General features: G+C 43.9%; 1 long non-coding RNA gene across 1 annotated transcript; it reads left to right on the top strand.

The window, feature by feature from the left end:
• Positions 1 to 629: 629 nt before the first annotated feature.
• LOC115426662 (uncharacterized) lies at positions 630 to 22,534 on the top strand. Its single transcript, XR_003936382.1, has 3 exons — positions 630 to 643; positions 12,862 to 12,866; positions 22,427 to 22,534. It is a non-coding gene; the product is annotated as an uncharacterized LOC115426662 (long non-coding RNA).
• The last annotated feature ends 338 nt before the right edge of the window (positions 22,535 to 22,872 follow it).

The following is a 22,872-nucleotide window of genomic DNA, read 5'->3' as shown; positions in this document are numbered from 1 at the left end:
CAGATGTATAAAGAGTGAAATGACCGTGGAAATGTGCGCTTCTTCACGCCAACTCCATAGCTGGCGTACACATGTTTCTAGTGCTTTGGAACCATTGGCGACACTTAGCGGTGACACTGGGAAACTGTTAATAATGTGACAAAGGTCATTCCTCTGATTGATGTGCACATCAGAGATACACAGATGAACAATGAACACACCGACACGTCATCCTACTGCCAGAGCAGCACATCCACCACCAGAACCAGAACCAATTAGACCCTGTATCCATCAATGCCAATCCTGCCCAGGAGGACATTCAGCAACGACTATAAAAAGAGACAAGGACACAGAATTCATTGGTTGATAAATGCATTGAATGTACTGTTCATGTCTGTGAGAACATTTATTAGTCGGTCCAGTCGCTCATTGACTCCGCCGATTGTCCTCATGATGTCCTAATATGACTCGGGTCAGCATGGACCAATGCCGGTGTTCTGGACACCGGTTGGATGGGCATCAGCAGCTGGCTGTTGGACCAGAGGACCGGCTAACACTGGGGAGTCAACAGGAAGCCTCTGTGACAGGAGGATGATACTGGGTCTGACCGTCTTCTGTCTCATTGTTGGAAAATAATAATTTGAATGATTAAACATGAGTCAAAGTCTTTGATTTCGTCTTAGATTTCCTGACATGATCACGCATGAACCATTATCTTGTTTGGCTGTGATCAGACTGTTGTCTGACCCGTAGAATAAACTAATGTGTGACTTACACAAATACTAAATATATATTTACCTTGGGAGTGATCCACGTTAGCCCTGTGAGAACAGTGTCATCCACAATATCGTGGACTTTCTGCTCTAACAGGTTAAGTTCGTCTCTTTTCTTCTTCCACCTGTTTCGTCCTCCGCTTTGTGTCCACCTTGACGTCATCGTCTGATCATGCAGACAGGGGAATACCAGAGGGAATCCCACCTGCAGACCCTGTTTATGCTGATTTGCATATTTAAATGTGGGCGTGGAGAGGGAGGGGTCAGGTACTCCAACATATGCGGTCAATTCCACGCTGATTGAGATGTATAAAGGAAATGTACGTGGATTTGGGCGTACGCTCAGTTTTATTCATCTGGATTTTTTTGTGCGTTCGGACTTCTCTGGATTTGGGCGTACGCCAGGTTTCAGTATGAAATCCACGTAAGTCTTTATACATGAGGCCCCAGGTCTGTTCTGCCAGGGGGCAGAGGCCTGAGGGCATTAGAGTGAATTCACTGGACATAACATGATCAGACTGGTTGGGAACTGCTTTTGCTTTCTGAACCACCTGTTTTTCCTAAAGGAGAGTTCTGTTATCTTTGCTCAACTCCAGGTTTCTTTGAGCAGACTTTGACAATAGTGTTGAGGCAGTTTTTGTCCTTCTGACAAACATAAGTAATGAAGTCTTTACATTTAAATAATAAAATATACTATTCAGAGTGAGTCACAGTGCAATGGACATGAAACGTCACTTCAATTATTATACATTTACTTTCTTCAAATATAAATATTATACAACTGCTTTGTAAAAACATGACTGTTAAGTCCTCCAGTATACAAGCTTTATAACAGCTTGGTAACACCAGTGAAGTAAAAAATGTTAAATAAATGTTGATGTGAAACTGTGCTCTGCTTTTCTTAGAGGGATATCACAATTTGAACCCCTCATGACACGTCAAAATGAAACAAGCAGGTGGTTGTTTTTTTTTTGCCTTTCACAAAGAATGGTTAGTCCAATTTCAGTGGCTCAGATTTGATAAAACAGGTATTTGCTCTAAATGTTAAGCAGTGCAGCCAAAACATGTCCTGGAACAGTAACTGTACTGTGGAGGCACTGATGTTCAAAGTTGAAATGTTAACACACACATGTTCATGAAACACACCCTGTGCCATGACAGGTATGAGCCCTCCACACAGTATTTGAACACCATGCAGCATAGGGGTGGGAATCGAGAACTGGTTCTTTTTGAGAACCGGTTCCCAGTAGCTTGATTCCTTGGAATCGTTTGCCTGCCTGCTTAACGATTCTGCTTATCGATTCCACCTTCGTTGTGCATGCGCGATGACGTCACACGTAGGCTGCATTGTTTTGGTCAGAACGTAGCCAACATGGTGTTGAGGCAGAAACTGATGACACCAGGTCCACTTACTTGGAACACTTGCAAAGCTTCCGTGTCTTCAAAAGGATGGAATCCCTCCAATATCCTCAAACATTTGTCCACAGCATGTGATTCATTTACAGCATGTGATTCATTTTTTGATACACTACTTAGCGGCGCTTGTGAATGTAGTGGAAGAGTGAACGCCGGACCGGTTCCGGTGTGGGCAACAAACATTGTAACTCCTCAAATACAAGTTTCCGAAGGTATGAAGGGAAAGGAAATGAGGTGCACAACAACGGGAGCTGAACCGAGCCGAACCGGTTCCATGTAGTAGAAATGTGGCAATAGAGGAATTAGTAAAGCGTCTTTCGTTTCACTTTCACCGCATGCCCCCCCCCCGAACCAGGCCCAGTGTCGTCTGTTATTATCATTTGTACATACTGTATATGTTATATTTTCTGTGCAGAGATGGAAATATAAAAGACAGTTAATGCAAACACACTCGTTTGTACTGTTTTATTCCCTCACCCAATGAGAATCAATAAGAGAATCAATAAGGAATCGGATAGATAAGCAATATCGATAATGGAATCGGAATCGTTAAATTCTTAACGATTCCCATCCCTAATGCAGCAGCAAACTGAAGAAAAGAACAGTCAGGAAAATGCTCTGATACTATAGTTATACTCCTAATGCAGTAACATACTATAGTACCATAGGTCTGGAGAAATATTGTGATATTTCTGAAATTTTGCCTCATTCTTCCTTCACAGACGTCTTAATGTGTGCATCAGTATGGACTCCATCAGGCCAGTCCACAACCACACCCTGTTCTTCCTCCGCCGGGCCTTTGGAATGTGTGCAGAATGTGGCTTTGGATTGTCCTAAGCTTTAGCTTTTGTTTCCATTGTCATTGATAAAATTGAGTTTTTGTTGTCATTATGCTTCATGCAGATTATTTGCTTATTATATGTATCACTTTATGTGTCTTCTGTCATATATCGGTCTCATACTGTATTAGAATATCCTGTTGCTTTACAAATCACATGTACAACAAAAACCCACTTTGGCACAGTGGTCCAATAATTATTCACAGTTGTGTGTGTGTTGAGTAGATGTATCTGCTTGTAACTGGTCTCCTTTAAATGATAACTGATATGCAGGTCAGGCTGACCGGTCTCACCAGGTGAAGACATCCTGCTGGGTTTGCTTTTCAGTAAATGATGAATCCAACTGAACCTTTTTTGGGTGTTCACGCCTGGTGCACATCCAGTCACACTAACAGTACATTTATATTAATTTGTTGTGTAACTTACTGCCGACCTATGTGTTGTGATGCTACTTTCATTCACACAGAAGAACTAATTTCATATGTTTGATGAGTGATGTCTTTGCTGTGAGTCAGATCAGTGTTCCATGGTCTTAAAATTTTTATTACAGTGAACAGTCTCATTTAAACCTGTCACTAACAATGTAAGTTAATTTTAGGATGAACTTGGAGAACGCTGTAAATGTTAGACTGAACAACAATGAAAACAAGAAAAGCACTCAGAGAGCGCAGACCTACGCCAAGACAGATCTGTGTCCCCCCTATTTGTTCCTTGTGCCATTATCAACATTTCCTGAAAATTTCATCCAAATCCGTCCATAACTTTTTGAGTTATCTTGCTAACAAACAAACAAACAAACAAACACGTACACACACAAACACAAACACACAAAGCAAAGCGATCACAATACCGGAGGTAACAAAAGGCTGTGTCTGTCTGCTACTGTGTCTGTGCAAAATTACAAATACCTCAATGGTGAAATATAATAATGAACATTTTTGCTAAAATCATCGAGGTTAATCGTCATTTCAGATCACTATACATTTCAAACTATGACATATGTTGTACTATATCATGCAGATCAGTAACTTTCAGTGAATTTAGAAAGAGACACAGCTCAGGATTTGCATAATGTTGCATTTCTTAGTTTGCTTAACGCATTTGATTAATGCACACAGCTTTGGTCAGTTATCTACTTATTATTTGGTGTTAATATCAGTGAATTTGTCTATAAAGGTTTTCCAAAATTACAGGCTGACATCGTTAACATGTTACCATTTAAGTGAGTGGAAGTCACCTATGATGGAATGTTCTACTATGTAACTAGTATAATGCTAAACTGTGTGTAAACATGTAGATATTCACTAACCCAGCTCTGGACCACCTTAATTAAAGTTTACCAGAGGCAGCACTGAGCTGAGGACTTAAATAGAGAGGAAGAGCCACCTGACATTCAGACCGAGGAGAAACAACGACACCAGAACTCATCTTCGGTGAGTTTCATTGTCTTCTTTCTGTTTGAGGAAAACAAGGACATGTTTGTACCTTTGTTACATGTTGACTTTTGCAGCTGTGGCTCAGGAGGTAGAGCAGGTCGTCCAATGGCAGTTGGCGGTTGGAATCTTGCTCTGTCCTTGTCATGTGCCGTTGTGTCCTTGGGCAAGACACTTCGCCCACCTTTCCTCCAGGGCTACTCACACTGATGTTTGAATGTGTATAAATGTTTGGTGGTAGGTGGGGAGGCCATTGGCTACACATGTAGTTTACCACCACCAGTGTGTGAATGTGACAGTGACTGAAGAATGGATCCGATGTAAACACTTTGAATATGTCCAATAGAGAAACTCTATACAAATCTGATCCAACATTGTTATTTTAAAAACATGTGTTTCCTGACATGTACAGATTTTCAGATACTTTCCAGCTGAGCCATGCGAGCTTTTCTGATCTTCGCTGTCCTGCTCTTGGCTGTGGCGTGCATTCATGTCACTGAGGCTCGAACAAGTGAGTAACATTTCCATAACTTTGACCTGGTCAGTCACGTACATAGTAAAATACATCAGTGTTCTGGAAAAAAAAAACATCTCTGAATTGAATTGTCATTTAATCACACACACACACACACACACACACACACACACACACACACACACACACTTACATTGGACCTGTTAGTCCAACTCAACACTAAATATAAATATAGATGAACCTAATGCCTTTTCATTCTGCTGTGAAACAGAGGACAAACTTCAATATTCAGTCATGGAATTGAGTTACATCTGAATGAATCTGATCAGTGATTGGTACTGACAGCTGTCAATCATGAATTTAAGCTAGCTGATGACGTCAGTGGGTTGATTTCTGCTGTTGGCTTTTTCACCAGTAGGAGTTTCTGAAGTAAATCCATGATTACTGCGATAGCTGTAGGTCATAAACTCTCATATGTCATGAAAAAGAAGCAGAAAGGACCCTTCATCAACTGGAGGGACGTTCTGATAAGTTAGGTAACTGTGGGTATTCGTTTGCCTGTAGCAGGTAACTGTTAACCCTGTTTATCTGGTTAATACCTTAGACACCTCTATGCTGGTGGTGACTGTACAGCCAGTGTGTCTGTTTGACTCATAAAAATGACGTTTGTAATCGATTATAATTTTTTAATTGAAGTAACATCTATTACCTAAGGTAAAAAGAAAGTAAATAACAGTTATAGTATTTATTGTTTTGAGGTCGTTATTAAAATGATTTTCTGATTTGATGTGACTTTCATTTTAAGTGATAATGCATGTAATTAATAATTATTTATTCAAAATAAACACTGAGGAAATAACAAGGAATGACTCTAATGCAACATTTGTGTCACAGTAATACCCAAACCATGGTGGTGGGGTCGCTTTCAAGATGCCGATGCCCTCCAGATGGACAGGTAATGAATTCACACATACACCTTTTGTTTCCATGAATTTATGAAACTTTACATTGACATTCAATAATTTCCTGGAAACTACATACACCATTAAAACTATACTGTATGATGTGGCATTTTTACATTTTTCGTTTGTCATCTTCAAATGCTCCTAATAAGCGTGGGTCAAACTAAAATGTAAAAGAAATCCACCAGGTATTGAAACTCAAAGATGTTTAATACTCATATATTGCTCATATTTCTGATAAAATTCTGACCAATTCTTTCATGGGAGCGTGAAGTTAGTTCTGTAAACGGAACCAGTTCTGAGTTCCAAAAATGGAACTGGTTATGTTTACGGAGCCAGTTCCGTTTAAGGCTCCAGTTCCGTTTAAGGGTCAAGTTCAGTTTAAGGGTCATGGAACTAAACCGTGCTCCGACCTCCAAGCACCGCTTAGCGCCCTCCAAACCCGGCTCCCGCAGTGAATCGCGAGACCAAGCTGGTCCTCCACGGACCTCGGATCTAGTTCTGAATAATGCTCTCCTTCAGGTCTGAGCCAAAAAGTAATACACATTTGCACTCTTCTGCTGTTTATATTTTCTTTAATGCTGGAGGTCGGAGCACGGTTTAGTTCCATGACCCTTAAACTGAACTGGAGCCTTAAACGGAACTGGAGCCTTAACTTAACTCGGAACCTACTGGTTCCGAGTTCCGAAAACGGAACTGTTTCCGTTTACGGAACCAACTTCACGCTCCCTCCTTTTATTTGGTCTGAATGACATAATTGGCTGAGCCTGGCTGAGCCTTCTGTCAATCATCCATTACTCCCATCCTGCATCTGATCCATTATCGCTGTCCCACATCCAATATGGAAACCTCTGAAACTGACGCTTCACTTGCGCTGCTCCTCCTTTCACTGACCACAGTCTGCTGTCTAGGATGTATAGGGATAGAACTGAAATGCACATGAAGGGAAAAAATGGATTTATTAACAGAAAAAACAACTAAGGGGAACACACAGGAGTCTGATGAATGAAGGATGGAGATGAAGTCCAGTAGTCTGGTGTACTGGACTAAACACACAGCAAATTTGTGGAGTAAAATAATCTGGAATGAGATAAAAAAAGAGTGAAAGAGTTAAATATCTGGAGTTCATTCTGTAAGTTTAACTCCAGCTTGTGTCTTTGATGGTGTCATTTTTCGGGGTACATTTACCAGGTGAGGAAAAGCATGATTGAACACCATACTGGGTGTTAATTTCTGGACAGAGCAAGAGAGAAGACCAGTGTGCTCATGGACGTCATATGAGACGTCGTATAAGTGCCATTTTACTTCTGAAATAAGGCTATTAGGCTGGAAGTAACTTTTTTGTCAGCTTTGTCAGTATCATAATGTGTATACTTCTGTTCGTACCAACTTCCTAACCAGCTGCTAAAATTAGCTCTTACTGCAAACTTAGAATGTTGAACATGCTAATTTTAGCTCCACAGCTTCTTGCATTGTAGTCTGAGGTAATTCATACAATTCATACACGAGTTGAGAGCAAAGCTATTGAACAAATAGTAAGTGTCATGTTGCACTCCTGCGTTGCCATAGACCCCTCCCTCAGACTCATTATCAACTTCACCTGCTGGCACCTGTAGCACATCTGCAGGAGGAGCCCATAGAAGCGGCTCCTCTGCTCTGGTACGGTGCCAGATCATTGCTGCTGCTGTCACTGCTTCATATCTCCATAGACGTTCATCCCATTTCACTTCAGAGCCATAACCTGGACAGCCGGAAAGCACTTCATGCAAGAGCGCTTTATAAGTATCTGTATAGCATGTGTTTGAGCACACTTTTAAAAAAAAGACAAAAAACAAAAACTAGAAGCACTCGGAGAGCGCAGACCTCCGCCAAGGCTGATCAGTGGCCCCCCCACCCCCGATCACCACCAAAATTGAATAATTTCTTCCTTATCCCATTTCCAACAAACCCTGAAAATTTCATCCAAATCTGTCCATAACTTTTTGAGTTATGTTGCACACTAACGGACAGACAGACAAACAAACAAACCCTGGCAAAAACATAACCTCCTTGGCGGAGGTAATTAGTCATTATATGGTGTTTTTTGAGTTTCAGAGTTCACATAAAATGAAATCAAGGTGAGTGTTGTGTTTTAGTCTACATGAGATTAGTTTTTTAACTCCCAGAAGAGTTAAATTTTAACTCCTGAAAAGAGTTAAAAGATCAACTCTCTGAAAAGAGTTACTTTAACCCTGCTCTAGAGTGTATTCCATGGTCTCACATGTACACTTAAATTGAGTTGATTTTAACTTACATGGAGTTTATTCCAAAGACCAGAATTTGCTGTGCAGATAGGTCTGCACAAAGCTCAGCTTTTAGGACGGTGGGACTCATACACGTACATGTACTTGGTGTCACACAGTGTAGGATGATAAATGTATGGACTATGAAACCTCAAATGTCCATGGAAAATTTGCAGAGTCAGCGCGTTCACAGTGCATGCACCATCGCCTGGGCGATGAGGTGCAGTGGAGACAGCGCTGCACAGACCAGACCCTTAAATACAGGGTCTACTGATGAAACAGGAGCCGCAGCAGGTGGATGATGTATCTGATTACTGAGGGAGGGGTCCGTGGACACGCCGAAAGCGGATCGGACCTCTGCCTCCACTTCTACTGCACGCATCAGGTGAGAGGAGGAGAGCGTCAGAGGTCAAGTGGGGGGTAAGCGGGCGGGGCTTTGGAGGGAGGAGGGTTGTTCATGTTGAAATTTTTACTAAGTGCTGTGAGAAATGCCACATCAGTGGGTATAGCATTAAACATCTGTTAACCCTTCAATGTAGTGGCTTGATTTAATAACAGAGCTGAGCTCACACAGGTGACTGAACACATTTTTATAATCTAATTATTAAATCATCTCATACACACACACACACAGGCAGGACAAAAACAATAAATGTACATTCACCTCTCAAAGTGGACACACAGACTCATATTCACTCCTGTTTCTGTTGATTTCAGAGCCTTTGAAGAGCGTTAAATGGAGACTGGATGTTCTCCTTGAAGATGTGATTATCATCAGCTGATTTGTATTGATCATCAACTCTGGATCAGCTGATCAGCTGCAGCTTCATGAAAACAACTGCAATTATCACCCAAATCTGAAATCACACCAATAAACACTTTAGCATGCATCATAACACCTCTGTGTTTTATTTACAAGCAGATGACAAACAAATGTACGACAATATACACTGACTGACCAAAAGAAATGTCTAACACAAAATATTTTGTTGGACGACTTTTACCTCTGATTATAAACACATCCAGTTTGGCATCTTTTGACAATCAATGCTTATGTAGTGTTGTAGTTTACTAGGTAATGATGATGAGAGGTTGATGAAGAAACCTCTGCTGACACCATCTTGATTATATAAAAAGATTTGATTAAACAAAAAACTCCAGCATCACAGGCACCATGGTCTGCCTGGGGAACTATCCAGGCAATATGAGTCCCTGATTCATATGTGATATGCCCTTATATAGGTCTTTTATTTACATCTCTGAACATCTGGTATCACTTATATTGAGTCTAGGAGACCCCCAACATTCCTAAAATGAACTCTTTGATTCAGGACAGATATACATGGCAGCAGGGGCGTAGAATTGCATAGGGACGCTAGGGACACGTCCCTACCAATATCCAGCCACTACTGTGTTGTCCCTACCAATACAACCACTGTCCATAGTGTTTAGTCAATGATTTTGGCACACAAAGGGTTAATAGTCGGTCTTTGCTAGAAGTCCCACCTCTAACATAATAATCACTCTCCGATTGGCTCTGCCGTTTTGCTGTCGTACATGTGATTGGTCATCCCTGCTGTTACTCCATCTACTTGTAAAAGCTACAGTTACCTGCTAGTTGGACAGGAAAAAAAAAAGTTGGCCCTGACAGGAGTCAGTTCGTATCTCCAACTGCTTAACGTAAGTTGTCAACATGGCTGCTGCTGTCACTGCTTCATACCTCCAAAGACGTTCACCCCATTTCACTTCAGAACCATAACCCGGACACCTGGAAAGCACTTCATGCAAGAGCACTTTATAAGCATCTATACAGCATGTGTTTGAGCACACTTTTCAAAAAAACAAAAAAACAACTAGTATAAGTATTACATGGTGTTTTTTGAGAGTTGCAGAGTTCACATAAAATGAATTCCCAGTGAGAGTTGTATTTTAGTCTACATGAGATTAGTTTTTGTAACTCCCAGAAGAGATAAATTTTAATTCCTGAAAAGAGTTAAAAAAATCAACTCTCTGAAAAGAGTTACTTTAACCCTGCTCTAGAGTGTATTCCATGGTCTCACATGTACACTTTGTTAGGACTGATGGTACGAGAACCGGACCCAGATGCAAGACCCTCAGACGGAAATACAATTAAAGGGGATTTATTGAATACAGTCAGAGTTAATAATTCACACAGGAAAGTAATGGATCTTTCTTCAGTGTGGCTGTGGTGGGGAACCGTCTTGGTTTCGGATTCCAGGAGAACCACTTTACAGCCCTGGTCGGGAGCACACGAGGGGAACCCGACTAGGAAGAAACACAGAAGAGTCAGGGGACAGACCAGTCATACACGGGAGGACAATCACTCAGAGCAAACGTACATGGGGATAGGCAGGCTCACGTACCGATAGTCCAGGCAGGGTCGAAACCAGGATAGGGCACCGAGGCGGATGAACAGACAGGGGTCAGGCGAATTCTCGGGTGTGATAGACGAACCAGGTCGAAGACAGACGAGCAGGCAGACGAGGGACAGGCAGAGACGGTGGTCAAAGGGCAAAACGGGTCACAACAGGATGGCGAACAAACAGGATCCAAAAAACGCTGGTAAGTTAACACACCAAAAGGAGGAAAACGAACTGGCAATGAACAGGGGAGAACACAGGGTTTAAATACACAAGAGGGCGGGAAGACAATTGGAAACAGGTGGAGACAATCAGGGAGGAGTCAGGTAATCAGGGAAAAGGTGAACACAAAAAGGAAGTAAAGACACCAGACAAGACACATGAGGGAAACTTAACAAAATAAAACAGGAAACGACACACAAGACAGACAAAACAAGTAGAAGTCCGGGGACTGATATGACAGTACCCCCCCCTCAAGGGACGGCTCCAGACGGACCAGGAACCTCAGGATGGCGGTGATGAAAATCCCTGATGAGGTCCGGGTCCAGGATGAAGGACGCAGGGACCCAGGATCGCTCTTCTGGTACGTATCCCTCCCAATCCACCAGGTACTGGAATCCACGTCCACGGCGACGGGCCGCCAGGAGCCAGCGCACGGAGTAAACTGGTTCACCATCAATGATCCGGGGCGGTTTTGGGGCTGGGTGGGGGGTACCAGCTGGCTTTCCTTCGCAGGTTTGACTTGACTGACATGAAAAGTGGGGTGGATCTTCATGGGTTTTTGGCAGCTTTAGCGGACGAAACAGGGTTAATAACTTTTGAGATGGGAAATGGGCCAACAAACCTGGGAGTCAGCTTACGGCTTTCCACCTCAATGGCAGATGACGCGTGGACAGCCACACCCGCTGATCCTGGCTGATAAGCCGGTGCAGGGTCCTGCGGCGGTCCGCCATAGTCTTATAATAGCCGGCGGACTTCAACAGGGCCTGCCTGGCCCGCATCCAAGTCCTCCTGCAGCGCCTAATGAGGACCTGGGCCGACGGAACGCTGACCTCCTTCTCGGAAGAAGAAAACAGGGGCGGCTGATATCCGTGGACCACATGGAACGGGGACAGTCCAGAGGAGGCGCAGGGAAGGGTATTGTGGGCGACCTCCACCCACATCAGCTGGCGGCTCCACGAGGCCGGGTTCTGAGACGCCAACACCCGCAGGCCGGCTTCCAACACCTGGTTGACCCGTTCCGTTTGCCCATTAGTCTGAGGATGATATCCAGATGACAGACTGACAGATGCCCCAGTGAGGGCACAAAAAGCCCGCCAGAAGCGGGCGACAAACTGCGGTCCCCTATCGGAGACCACGTCTTTAGGAAAACCATGAATTCTGCACACATTGTACAAAACGGCCTCCGCCGTCGCCTTAGCGGTAGGGAGTTTAGGCATGGGCTACAAAATGGACCATTTTAGAAAATCTGTCCACAATAGTGAGTACGGTGGTATTACCGCCGAGAGGGGCAGTCCAGTCACGAAGTCCAGGGAGATGTCAGACCATGTCCTCTTGGAACTGGTAGAGGACGCAACTGACCGGCTGGAGCTGAGTGGGATGATTTACATGAGGCACAGACGGGACACGCAGCCACATACTCCGCCACCTCCTTTACCATGCTAGGCCACCAGAACCGCTGTTTTATGAAAAACATGGTGCGCTGAACCCCTGGGTGGCATGTCATCCTGGAGGTGTGAGCCCAGTGAATCACCTGTGGGCGGAGAGAAACAGGGACAAAGAGCCGGTCCGGCGGAACCCCCTCCGGGACGTCACAGTCTTTAAGGGCCTCCATCACAGACCTCTCAATATCCCACAGAAAAGCCCCCACCCACACAGGAATCTGGCAGAATAGTTTCAGGTTCAAGGACAGAATCAGTAGGAGAAAAACATTCTGGACAGGGCGTCAGGTTGCCATTCTTAGAGCCTGGGCCGATAGACAGAAAAAATTAAACGGGTGAAAAAAAGAGCCACCTGGCCTGTCTGGAGTTTAGACGCTTGGCGGAGCGCAGATATTCCAGTTCTTATGGTCAGTCCAAACCAAGAACGGGACCTCCGTTCCCTCCAACCAGTGCCTCCATTCCTCTAGCGCCACCTTGATGGCTAACAGCTCCCGATTCCCGATGTCGTAGTTCCTTCAGCCTTAGACAGCCTCCGTGACAGGAAAGCACATGGGTGGAGCTTATTGTCATTTGGAGATCTTTGTGAGATGACAGCCCCCACCCCACATCAGAAGCATCCACCTCCACCACAAACTGCAGGGCCGGATCAGGGACGGACAGGATTGGTGCTGACGTGAAAGCCGTTTTAAGGCGACCAAACGCCTCCTCGGCTTCGGGGCTCCAACTGAAAACAGTCTTAGGGGAGGTGAGACAGTGCAAGGGGGCAGCCGCATTGCTGAAACCCCAAATGAACTTCCGATAAAAATTAGCAAACCCCAAAAATCTCTGTACCTCTTTGCGAGATGTGGGTGTGGGCCAGTCCCTGACGGCGCTGACCTTCTCCGGGTCCATCTGGACACTCCCCTCGCCGATGATGAAACCAAGAAAGGAGACGGAGGACCGGTGGAATTCACACTTCTCAGCTTTAACGTACAGCTGGTTTTCGAGCAGTTTCTGCAGGACCTGACGGACATGCTGGATATGTGACTTCTCATCGGGGGAGAAAATCAAAATGTCATCCAGATAGACAAACACGAACAGGTTAAGCATTTCACGGAGGACGTCATTTACTAGGGCCTGAAAGACAGCAGGAGCATTAGTCAAACCAAAAGGCATCACTAAATATTCATAATGCCCACTAGGGGTGTTAAATGCCGTCTTCCATTCATCTCCCTCTCTGATTCTCACCAGATGATATGCATTTCTGAGGTCCAGTTTAGTAAAAATCCGGGCTCCATGCAGGAGCTCGAAGGCAGATGACATCAGGGGTAACGGGTATCGATTACGGACAGTAATCTCATTGAGACCTCTGTAATCAATACAGGGTCTCAGAGTCTTGTCTTTCTTATCTACAAAGAAAAAACCTGCTCCTGCAGGTGACGAGGACGGTCTAATCAACCCTGCGGCCAGTGACTCATCTATATACTTCTGCATGGCGGCCGTCTCAGGGCCCGACAGGGAGTATAACCTCCCTCTCGGGGGACAGGTTCCAGGACGGAGGTCTATGGCGCAGTCGTAGGGTCTGTGTGGGGGTAGAGATGTAGCCCGGGTCTTACTAAATACCTGTTTCAGGTCATGATACTGTTCTGGTACTTTACTGAGAGCCGGGAAATCCGCCTCATCCACCTTAAAGGACTGAACTGAGGCCACCGTGGTGAATGGAAACTGGGATTGGGGCTCAGACTGAATAACCCCTACTAAACAAGAGGCGCACCCCTCCCCCCATGCCTGGACCTTCCCTGTGCTCCAGTCCATACAGGGATTGTGACGCTGGAGCCAGGGGAAACCTAAAATAAGGGGATGAGCCTCAGACTGATATACATGAAGGACAGAGATTCTGAGTGACCATCAGAGAACCGGACAGTCACAGGTTGAGTGCGCTGGGTAATACGACAAATTAACCTGTCATCTAGGGCCTTAGCCTCCAGTGGTCTTTCAAGGGGCTTCAGACCGAGTCCCAGCTTCAGGGCGAGGTTGATGTCCATTAGATTGGCGTCCGGAAACCTGAGTCTATTAACACGGGGTGCTGAAATGACAAGGGAGGCAGAACTGAGAAGGATCATAGGTTGCAGGCGAGAAGAATCGGATACACATACAGTTCGGCTGACTAATCTGTCCTCACCTGAGGCTGACTTGTTTTTGCTGGGACAGTTAGCCACCCGATGCCCATCCTGACCACAGTAGAGACAGAGCCCTGCCACCAGACGGCGCCGATGTTCCTCCGCCGAGAGACGAGTGCGACCCAGCTGCATGACCTCCTCCTTAGGCCCGTCACCTGCCTCAGTTACTGGGAACGGGAGTCCTGACGCCGGATAGCCTTCAGCCGCCTGGGATAACGGACGGGTCCGTGACGGTTCTGCGTTCCAGAAGGTCATCTGGTCGGAGATCTGGATGGCCGCCTCGATGACCTCCTCCAGGGTTCTTAATTCCTGGCAGAGCGCCATCTCACGTCCGATGGCTCGAGTGAGACCCGACCGAAAAGCAGTTATAAGAGCTTTCTCGTTCCACTCGGACTCAACCGCCAGAGAACGGAACTCACACACATATTGTCTGATGGGTCGCTCCCCCTGCCTAAGCCTCATAAGCAGTAGAGCAGCCTGCTCACCCCGAACGGGTGATCATACACACGTTTTAGTTCAGCACATAATCTAGAATAGGAGCGGGCCACTGGGGATTCCTGTTCCAATAAGGCATTGAAATAACTTAGGGGGGGACCCTCCAATAAACTAGCCACGTACGCTATCTTAGCAGAGTCATTAGAAAAGCGCTTTGGCTGAGCCTCAATAATTAACTGAATCTGAGTAAAGAAATTTCTGCAAGTTTCTGGGTTACCTGAGTACTTATTTGGCGGAGGGATATTAGGTTCGTCCGGAGACTCGTGCGGATGAAACAGAAGGTACAGGGCTCAGCCGGCGGGGCAGGCACCTGAACCTGAGTGAGGGAGGACTGGGCGATCTGGACAGAGAGCTGGTTCATCTTGTCGAGGATAGATTGTAACACCTGCTCGTGCCCCCCTAGACGGTGCTCCTGCGCCCGAATTGCCTCCCGGACCTGGTCAAGGTCTGCTGGGTCCATATCTGGCCAGTTCGTACTGTTAGGACTGATGGTACGAGAACCGGACCCAGATGCAAGACCCTCAGACGGAAATACAATTAAAGGGGATTTATTGAATACAGTCAGAGTTAATAATTCACACAGGAAAGTAATGGATCTTTCTTCTAGTGTGGCTGTGGTGGGGAACCGTCTTGGTTTCGGATTCCAGGAGAACCACTTTACAGCCCTGGTCGGGAGCACACGAGGGGAACCCGACTAGGAAGAAACACAGAAGAGTCAGGGACAGACCAGGTCATACACGGGAGGACAATCACTCAGGCAAACGTACATGGGGATAGGCAGGCTCACGTACCGATAGTCCAGGCAGGGGTCGAACCAGGATAGGGCACCGAGGCGGATGAACAGACAGGGGTCAGGCGAATTCTCAGGTGTTGATAGACGAACCAGGTCGAAGACAGACGAGCAGGCAGACGAGGGACAGGCAGAGACGGTGGTCAAAGGGCAAAACGGGTCACAACAGGATGGAGAACAAACAGGATCCAAAAAACGCTGGTAAGTTAACACACCAAAAGGAGGAAAACGAACTGGCAATGAACAGGGGAGAACACAGGGTTTAAATACACAACGAGGGCGGGAAGGACATTGGACACAGGTGGAGACAATCAGGGAGGTAGTCAGGTAATCAGGGAAAAGGTGAACACAAAAAGGAAGTAAAGACACCAGACAAGACACATGAGGGAAACTAACAAAATAAAACAGGAAACGACACACAAGACAGACAAAACAAGTAGAAGTCCGGGGACTGATATGACACACTTAAATCGAGTTGATTTTAACTCGCATGGAGTTTTTCCAAAGACCAGAATTTGCTGTGTATGTTTCTGTTGGTTTCTATATGTTTACTGCTGGTTGGCTGGTTTATAAATGTTTCTGATTTATTTCTGTTTCTATGTAGTTTACTGCTAGTTGGCTGTTTGATACGTTCTATGGGGTTTACTGCTGGCTGCTTCTTGCATCTCCTCTTCGTGCTGCCTCCCCCATGTATGTGTGTGTATGTGTTTGTGTGCATGTGTGTGTTTCTTAAGGGTGTGTATCTCGCCTAGGGTTCCAAAATGGCTAGAATTGACTGACTATGATTGTTTGCTTGTTTGATCAGCTCAACATGACGTGAAATTATGATCGCAAATGCAAAAAAAAATCACTTTCAGGAGTGCTGCCTTGGAGCACTTTTGTGTCCCCACCAATGTCAGAGTCAACCTACTCCCTTGTGTGGCACACTCATGAACTCATTGAACCATATTATATAGGGCAATTCAGATATTACAATGTCACAGTAACTGTAACTACATTCTTTCTGTTCATAGTTACATTAATGTTTCTCTCAGATCACATGTTAATTTCTACTAACGTTTCAGAATAACATGTTAACTGACTACAAGCTGCAACAGATGTAGAAACGTTTGGAGTAGAATATGAGGTAGTAAAAAGGTGCCATTGGGGTTAAAAAGGCTGGCAGGAGGCCTAACATAGCTATACAGACAGGACAAACAGATGGACTCTCTCCCATTATCAGATGTATCTGGTGTCCATGCTCATTAAAGTGCATATATTACACATCAACACTAATGATGCACATATTCATTGATAATTGTTAAACCGATGTCATTGAAACAAGTATGATTTCCCAGATTGCAATTACCTTTGGGCCGGATCCACATTAAAGCCTTTACATCCGTTTATAGCTCACAGCCGTTTTCTGACTTTGGACCAAATCTGCATCGGATCCGTCTTTCAGCTCTCTCTAGCAGTTCTGTAATTGTGCTGGTTTACGGATTCGGCCCAGAACAGTCTCCCATCACACAACCAAGACTGATTTTCAAAGTAGTAATACTGATCTGGACCAGAATTGTAATACGAATCTGGGTCAACATGATTCTTGTGTATATTCCAGATGTGATTGAACGGAACTGGGCCAGAGCCGGACCATTTCTGTAGAAGATCCGTTTTGCGGAGCAGTACCTGTTTTGGCCCGATGTGCATTTGGACACTGGGCCAGATCCGCCAAATGGTTTCGGGCCGAGTCGGGGTACGATTCTGTTCCAGATCCGTCCCAGTATCTCTTTGCCATCTGGGCAATCACAGTAAAGCTTTAAAGCCCATGTTAGTTCAATATCTAAAGTGTTCAGATGCAAATCTGTGGCCACTGCGCCTCATTTGACTTTTACACAATTTTTAAAGGCTCTCCTGACTATTCAAATGAAATATTCTATTAAGATGAAAAGCACAAAGGCTATAGAAAAGTATTATATTTTCCTTTGTTGGACTGGGGTGGGGGTGGTCAGCGAACGGACCGGGGGGGGTGGGGGGGGGGTGGCACGACCAGTCAGCTGTCACCCCCTCCATCAGCAGCAGCATCATCATCATTAGCTTATTGGATCTGATGTATCTGTTTGAGCTGCTTCAACCCGACCCCCAAATAAAGTGACATTTTTTTAACCCACCCCAGCCCCACCCACAGGTCCACAGGTTACCCCCATCAATGATCTGGGATCTGTGATCATTGATGATCAATAATGACAATTGCGGCCACGTCCCCAAATCGTTTTATCCCTTGGAAGTATGTAACCAATTTTAGAAATATAAAAGTGAATTACAGTGTAATAGCTGATTGGACTAATTAAAAGATCTGGACCAGAATCAGAAGAAACTAAATTCGGAAGGAGCCACTGTACTGAGCAACAATAATGAGGCAAATGCAGGAGTAACAGTTGAGTAGCCACTCTTATAATTTTTACAGTGGATAAAGTAAATTGTATGGGTTGTACAGAATACAAAAATAATAATCCAAACTGACAGAAAAAAGAGGAAAAAATATTGTGTGCACACTTGAAACAAAAATTGTCTGTTGGGGCCCTTAAAATAAAATAGGAGTTTTTGCAGGTTTTCTTGTTGTGAAGTTATTGCAAGTTCACCTGATTTCAAAAGTCCTTGCAGTTTGATGTGTGTAATATGTATGTGAATGAGTGGGTACGTGGATATCTCCTCGGTGCTGATCTTTCTTCAGGGTGGTTGGCTCGCCATCTATCACAGTAGGAAGTTTGTCCTGAACCGCAAACTCTTCCGTCCTCCAAAAAAAAAAAACCTGACCTGTAGACAGGTCACACAATTTACATTCAACACCGTCCATTCTCTGATGCATCATTAGGGATATCAATGTCAAAAGATGTACACCATAACATCTAATTCTGACATAAATCTTCATCTCTATTCAAATCTTAAATCTCTATTTCAGTTGTACAACATTCAGTCTTAAGTGTATCATTTATGAGAACTAAACGTTAAAGTGCTCACACATTCACCTATTCATATGAACAGTGTTTCAATAATACTTATGGTAAGTACCATTAACATTCAAAATATCATTATCATAAACATATCAGAACCATGTGGAAAAAAACATAACAGTACACATTTTGAGTTAGACACAGAGGTATTAAAGAAGTGTGCTTAATGTACTCTTACACTATAGGCCTATTCATGTCAGAGAACTGCACCAAAAATTACCCTCTAGTTACCTTAAACTCAGTTGAAATAACATAACTGTTTCCAATAATTTCCGTAATACAAAATAAAATATTCTTTCACATTCATCATAACATGCCAAATTACTCTTTTTTTTCCTTTAAATTGGCATTAGGAAAATTAAACACTTCCCCTTTAATTACATACACATCAGCATAAAATAATAAACACAATGTGCATATAGAGTATTTCACCATTATTCACTTCAGTTCGTTCTTATAACATAGTAGCACTACTGTTTTCTTTCAACATCCACAAAACCAAGAGGAAAATCGCACCATAACAGCTAAAAAGACACATTCTCACCGTTGCTCTCTGTGTATCAAGGCGGAGCCCGCCGATGTCGGAACCTCGCAGCGGCTCTCTGGATGAAAGGTAAGCAGTTAGCCTGTTAGGCACGAGCTAGCATTAGCATGGACGACGACGGTAAGCGCCAACAAGTTTTTTTTCCCCGCCGGATAATTGACTCGTCTTACCGACGTAACTCTCTCCTTCGTTCAGTCACTCAGCTCTGGACCTTCTGTGGGTGAGTACTCCGACTCTCTCTTTTCTCTTTTTCACAGGTAAATCTAGGTTTTTTCTCCCCGCTTTTCTCTTCCTCTTAGCAGGCAGGCTACCCCTCTCTCCTCTGGCTGAGATCGGAAAAGGAACGGAAGAGCAATGCACCTGCACTTTGCCTCTGAGTCGACAGGCTGAGCGTGGCCTGCGTAGCCTCTGATTGGCTGCTGAAAAACTAGGTACCCCTCGTGGAACCATGCGAACTGAGTGGTGCATTCAAATACAATAGGACAATCGACACTTTGCCGATGCAAAATAAATAAAGATACAGAAAATAAACAGTCTCTCCTTTTATTGTACTTTAATAACTGTGTGTGTTTTACACCTGGCTACAAGTAACTCAATGGAAATGTGACATTCCTGCCAGTCCGCTGAAATGCCGTTCCATGGAACTCAGCCGAAAGCGCCGAAACTGTGTGAGAGCGGGATTTGGTTCCGTCTCAGGACAGGTACACGGACCTGGCCCACATCAGTGTTACAGGTTTACGCCAGAAGCACCGGAATTTAATGGAATGGAACAAGTAAAAAAAATCACGGGGGTGTATGTCCTCTGATATATCTGAACCTTTTGGAATTAAAAATAGTAAAGAAATGCATTTAAATATAAAAAGCATCATAACTGAATAATTAATTATAAGTAATCATATTTTTGAATAAAGGAATGAGAAAAAAAAATCTATTAGTTGTTTCATTAAGTCTACCCCATTCAGTGAAGTTGACTGGTCCAGTTTATCCGGCTCCACTGTCATCCGGATGCCGATGCATGGACACACTCCACATTACAGGTGAGTACTCTGATTTTTTGTTCTGATTTGCAGTATTTGGTTCAAAGTATGTCAAACTAGTATGATGATTGGTGTAACAGTTTTTTCCAAACATAACTCTGTTCACCTCAGTCAGTTGTTTGTCTGAATAGTCGGTTGTTACAGTCTGGAAAGGGGAAAAGCTGCCGTGACTGTGTCTGATGAAAATAATGATTAAATAATGTAAATAAATTGAACAATGATTGAAAATAAAAATTATAGTAATGTTGTGTTGTGAGTTTTGAGGTGCATATGGATGCCAAAGCTAGTTAAGAGGTGAACTTCAGTCACACATTACACGGTAATGTGGTGCCAAAGTTACTATTAGCATCCGTTATATTAGCTAACATGCTATGCTAAGCTATATGATGGTCATATAACAGGCTGCAGACGAACAGTCTAAAACTGTGAAAGTAAAAAAAGCTTAACGTAGATTAATGTCTGAAAACTATGATGTATCGTCACCAAATTTTGTGTGAACATATCTAATCATGTCAACTCTCACCTCTCCTAAAATCAAAACGAAAACCCTGATATTATGGATGTTGTCATGATAAGCTTTATCAGGTGCACACACACGCACACACACACACAACACAGACACACACACACACACAGACAAACAGACAGACAGTTTATTAAATAAATTTGTTGATGATTGATCACAGTTTTTGGACATTAAGGGCCGGATCTATGAAGATCATAATTTGCGTTTAGTAATTTGCTTGCACAATTTTGTGTGTGGGGCTGGACCGCGGTTTGTGGGTGATTTACTCAGATTGCTTGCGCAAATACAACAGTTGCAAAAGTCTTGAAGACCGCCCTATTTAAATGAGGGTTTTGTGTACGCTACTGGAGACAATACGCTGTAGAAACTGCTGTGGGATACACCAGCACTAATGGTTACAGTGCGCTGAATGATCCAGACGCACGGAAATGTAATGTTGGAGGAGTCTAGTCATAGAAGGTAATTGCATGACTCATTGATTCATTCATTTTTCATTTTAAAGGTGTGTGTGTGTGTGGGTGGGGGGGTTGGATTGAATATACTGTATTTACATTTTCTCCTCCCAGCACACGCACAATTGCGTTTCAATATTACATATTCATTCAATCTGTTCTGTCATGTTATGCCGCTCTTCCCACTCTCACATACTCACAGGCAGCTATGGGCTTACCTGAAAAATTGTTTGAAAAAAATATTCACTCTGTTTGGTTCTATTTTACATTATAGGTGCTGTGAGAAAATGCGGCTCCACCAGATCCGCCACCATTGGAGTCAGCAGCTATAAGATGGTTTGGATGGAGCGGACGTCAGGAGAGGGAGAGAGGCGTCAACACTGAGCCAGGCATGAAGTTTTCGCTTTGAGGCCTTTCCAGTCAGTTTGACAGTCAGTTCAGTTTTTTTCCCAATTTACTGTGTTCTATCAGTTGTTGAAATTTTTTCATACATGTGTTTGTTAATATGGCCTAGCGTTAAATAAAACTGTTTCATCTATATGCACTGGTTCTTGATTGAAGATCTAGTCGTACAGACAAACATGACTCAGACTAAAAAGTAAGCCAAGTTAAACAGATACATAGACTGCATCCTTGATTCAGCTTCAAACAGTCATTTGCGTATAGATATTTTTGGTCTTAATTTTTCCACAGTCAGGTATTAGCCCCTGCAAATTCATGACCTGTCTAGACTGGTCTGATCTTGGTATTTTACATATAGCCTAAACAACGACTACAGCATTAGGCCAGTTAATGATGATGGGTATGGTAATAATAACACAACAATAATAATTCTGTACATAACCCAGAGAGCACAGAGATGCTGGTGTAAGCAATGTTTCTGTGCTGCCGATTTATAGAATGATTATTCATGCGGACTGACAGGATGTAATACTGAGTGCTTTTATTGTGAAGGCAGGAAGTGTGTTATGTGTGTAAAAACGCAGGTTGTTCATGCTGGTGTTGAAGACAGGGCTGTGAAGAAATAAAGTGTCTCCAAAGTTAAAACTGTTATCCTTTTTACACATCATGCCGTCAGGGCTCATCTTCCAGACGCTCGGTTACACTGGGACGGATCTGGAACAGAATGCACCCTGACACGGCCCGAAACCGTTTGGCGGATCTGGCCCGGTGTCCAAATGCACATCGAGCCAAAACAGGTACTGCTCCACAAAACGAATCTTCTACAGGGCTAACGGGTCTGGCACCAATCTGGCAAACGGGTCTGAAACACATCTGGAATGCGGGAGACTCCGGCACAATGGAGCTGGGCCAGAGCTGGGCCGCTTCTGTAGAAGATTCGTTTTGCAGAGCAGTACCAGTTTTGGCCCGATGTGCGTTTGGACACTGGGCCAAATCCGCCAAACGGTTTTCGGGCCGAATCGGTCAGCGATTGTGTTCCAGAGCCGTCCCAGTGTCTTTTTGCTATCTGGGTTAGTAAATATGTTTTCATTTTTCTTTGTTCTAGTGGTGGAACTGTACATATTACTGTGTGTAGATAGTAGAAAGGCAGACACTTCAACAACAGAGCTTATTCTGTAGGATACTGATGACAGAAACCAACATTATTACACAGTGTTAGTTAATTAGAGCTGCTTTTGGTTCCAGTCTATTTAAGTTTGGATGGCATGCTGGG

This window comes from Sphaeramia orbicularis, chromosome 10 (assembly GCF_902148855.1).
Source record: "Sphaeramia orbicularis chromosome 10, fSphaOr1.1, whole genome shotgun sequence".
Taxonomy (NCBI): Eukaryota; Metazoa; Chordata; class Actinopteri; order Kurtiformes; family Apogonidae; genus Sphaeramia; species Sphaeramia orbicularis.
Note: the sequence above shows the minus strand (reverse complement) of the source record. Positions and strands in the feature narration are given on the sequence as shown.